We start from the raw sequence: 4344 nt of genomic DNA, 5'->3' as shown, positions 1-4344 counted from the left end.
CAATCTTTTCTCCATTGATAAGAATGTTGTTCATTGGTCCAGTGGTGAGGATTTTTGTTTTCTTGACATTGAGATGTAATCCATATCGAAGGCTGTACTCTTTGATCTTCATCAGTAAATGTTTTAAGTCCTCTTCACTTTCAGAAAGCAAGGTTGTATCATCTGCATATTGCAGGTTGTTATGAGTCTTCCTCCAATCCTGATGCCACATTTTTCTTCATATAACCCAGCTTCTCATATGATTTGCTCAGCAAACAGGTTGAATAAGTATGGTGAAATAATACAACCTTGTCACACCCCTTTCTTAATTTTAAACCATTCAGTCTTTCCATGTTCTGTTTGAACAACTGATTCTTGGTCCAGGTACAGATTTCTCATGCACACAATTAAGTGTTCGGAATACTTATATTTCACAATGTTGTCCCTAGCTTCTCATGATCCACACAATCAAAAGCCTTTGCATAGTCAATAAAGCACAGGCAAACATCTTTCTGATATTCTCTGCTTTCAGCCAAGATCCATTGGACATCAGCAATGATATCCCTTGTTCCATAGCCCCTTTTGAATCCGGCTTAAACCTCAGGAAGTTCTCTGTCAATGTATGCTTACAGCCATTTCTGTTTTGCAGCCCTTCCCCAGTCACATTTGGAGTGCCTTCCAACCTGAGGGGCTCATTTTACAGCACTCTATCTGACAGTGTTTCCCTGCTATTCATAATGTTTTCAGTGACTAAATATTTGGAAGTTGTCCTTCACTCCTTCTTCGTAGTCTGTCTTCATTTGGAAGCTCATCTGAAACTTGTGCACCATGGGTGACCCTGCTGCTATTTAAAATACATGTGGCATAGTTTTCAGAATCACAGTAGCTCACAAGCCACCACAGTACAAAAAACTGACAGACGAGTGGTGAATACATGCACTAGAGGGTAGAGATGTGTTCACATGGGTGACGGGCAGGCAATATAAAACTGGAGGGAGGTTGGCAGAGGAAAATTGGGGTTGGCGAGAGACACAGGGAGTAATACAGTGGTTAAAGTGAATGCAGGTAAATGCTGCTAACCGTTGCTGCATGGAGGAGATTGAAACCATGGAGGAGATTGAAGCTAAGTATATGATTTGTTGAATGTAAACCTGATGATCTGCTCTATAAACCTTCACTCAATTCACAATAAAAGATTTAAATATGTATATATAGAAAGATGAGTATACCTAGTGCCTTTTTCAATTATTTTCTCAGAACTTAGAATGAATTATCAGGTGATATGGTATGGTGCTGTAGGTTAATGTGCTGGACTGTAAAATCAGTGTGAACTGCAAGGTCAGCAGTTCAAGGCTCACTAGGGTTTAAGCTCACTAGCTGCTCCTAGGAAACCCTATAAAGGGTTTCTGTGGGTCAGAACCAACTCGATGACACGTAACAACAACAATGTGGTGTGGCATTGTAAGTTGGTCTGAGCTACAAGGTTAGCAGCTCCTGGTAACCCTAAACAGAAGTGCTATGAGTTGGAACAGACTTAATTAACAACAACATTCCAACATAAATTTTTTTTTTCCTAAAATAATGTGAAAGTCTTATTCTTTTTCATCCATTAGTCAAAAAGCTTCCTTTCAGTATCAGATGTGTATCAACAGCACTCTTAACAAATAATGTCTTGGGTGGGTCCTTTCTAAGAACTGCCACACTAGCCCTGAAAATGTGGTAGCTAATATAGTCTCTATTTTATGTCTATGATTCACAACAGAAAATAAGCATGAAAAAGGAAAACTAAATTTCAGTAAGTAGATTTTTGGAAAACATCTGGTTAATTGGCTTAGTTTGTCAGCTTGAAGTTCACTTTTATCCTGGTGTGAGAACAGATGTCCAATTGCTTAAATGCATGGCAGTCAGAATCTATATGAGATGGTTTCAATATGGATATGCTTTAAATAATATGATAGATTTTATGATACATGGGAATGCATACTTTTATAACTTTTTATTTCTCTTATTATAACTTCTTATTACTCTTTTTTAATTGCCTGAAGAAGAAAACTTGGGGCTTTCTCATGGTCATATTTTATGCACCTTGTCTAAGATTTCATGACTTTCTTCCCAATTAGTCTACTAGTATATTTGAAAGACAGCTGGCCTGGATATTTTACTAATGTAGGTTACAATAGTTTCATTCAATTTTTTTTTTTCCCCTCAGACCTTGAATGGAGGATTGAAGATAAATGGCAGTTAAGGTTATGTTCTGGAAGAACCCCAATAGAATACTGGTTAAGTTCTCAGCTGCTACCCTAAAGATGGTCAGTTTGCACCTACCAGCTGCTCCTCAGGATAATGATATGGCAGTCTGTTTCCAAAAAGATTACAGCCTGAAAATGTTATGGGGCAGTTCTACTGTATCCTGCTATATCAAGATGAGTTAGAATTGATTCAATGGTGATAGATTTATAAAGTTATGTTCTAACATTTCATTTCATGTATTTCTCTGTGGTTCTTTCATGAAAATACTTATTTATTAGTTTAATTAATGCTATATGGTATGCCAAAGGGTAGCATAAAGACACATAAACATGCATTGTTTTTAGATTAGGAAAAATGAGGAAATAGATGTCGATAGCTTAGAAATTTAACACTTATTTTAATGTTTAATATATTTACATGTGCATAATCATTCAGCTGACCTCATCATGATAGCATCATAGTTTGACCTTAAAATTACTTTATAGTGAACAGTGACTTGATTTTTGTCTCATGAATTTGAAGACTGAATTATGTTTCCTTCTTGCCACATATTTTTTAAAATCAGAAACTTTTTTCCTGACTTTATGTGATATAATTTGTGACCCTTTCCCTAAGAAAAAAACTACTGAAGGTTCACTTCAACACCATTTGCCTTTCTCAGTCCTCACTTCGCCCACCTCTCACCTCCAAATAACCAAAATGATGATGTAATTCATACGCAGTTAGTTTTCTCTGACATAGTAACCTCCAAAGGGAAATTCTTATGTTTTACATATTAACAAAGCATCTTCAAACACTTCTTGTCTAGAATACATTGGTCAAAGTAATATGTTGTTGTTATTATTAAGTGCCATCAACTTGCTGCTGAATGATAATGAACCTGTACAGAGTTTCCAAAGAGCAGCTGGTGAGTTTGAACTGCTGACCTTACAGGCAGCTGTACAGTGCTTATCAGATATAAAAATCAGATATAAAATTAGACTATCCTCCCTAGCCATTAATTTATAGAAATTTAGTTTCAAGGGATGTCACAAATAAAAGCACATGAAACTGATGGGAGCAAGCCTAGTTTCTTATTAGTGGTTATAATTTATGTATTTTTTGAGAACACATTTATGTATTTTTCAAATGTACATCATTTGTCTTGCTATATAACAACAACTTTTTAGGAAAAGGTGCAACATTTATGCTATTAAATCTAAACCAGACCGAATTCGCTGTTGTCGAGTCAATTCTGACTCATAATGACCCTACAGGATAGAGAAGAGCTGCTGCCACAGGTTTCTAAGATAGTAAATCTTTAAAGAAGCAGACTGCTACAAGTTTCTCTCACAGTGCAGTCTGGGAGCCACCCTCCTGTTGTTTAATATAGGAACAACTAAATGAGAAAAAGAAATACATGCTACAGCTGCTACTCACAGACAGTTTTAGATGTATTAGCATTAAAGAAAAGCCTTAGGTTTCCTGAACAAGTTTCTTGTTTTAACAAGTATGTGATTACAGTTGATTATAGTCAAAGCTATCCTCTGATTATAGTTACTGAGGGAACATTGAGAGACAAATTCTTGTAACTAACTCAAAACTAACTTGTTGCAGGAGTTTGAATTTCAGAAAGTGTATGCAGTAACACACTTCTGACTATACTCTTTCATTTTGGTGGGCTTTAAATCTGTAGGAAATGCATGTTCAGAGTTCTGAATGTCTGTTAATGGTTAGTCTTGAAGAAAGAAGGAATGTTGAACAGAACCCTGTCTGAATTCTCACACTGTATTATCATTGTCTGTCAGATTTCTTTCCCAGTTTTTCAGGGCAATAGGTAAATCTCTTCTTTTTCTGCTTCCATATACTCATATGTCGTATTTGAAAGTGCCCCTGAGTGTATAAAGTTGCAATTGCATGCATGCAAAAATATGGGATTTTTCTACATTTGAAATATGGCATTAAGAATTATGTCTGATCTAAGTTATTACACATAGCATAAGTGTTTTTTTTTTTTTTAATGACAAAAAAAAGTTGCAAAGTAAAATCAAAGATACTGGGTAATGGTTAAATTTGGGTTTAATCTTTTTTTGAGTCTTCCTCCAATCCTGATGCCACATTCTACAAACAGTTTAG

The sequence above is a fragment of the Chrysochloris asiatica genome, unplaced genomic scaffold (assembly GCF_000296735.1).
Source record: "Chrysochloris asiatica unplaced genomic scaffold, ChrAsi1.0 scaffold00008, whole genome shotgun sequence".
In the NCBI taxonomy this organism is placed as follows: Eukaryota; Metazoa; Chordata; class Mammalia; order Afrosoricida; family Chrysochloridae; genus Chrysochloris; species Chrysochloris asiatica.
Note: the sequence above shows the minus strand (reverse complement) of the source record.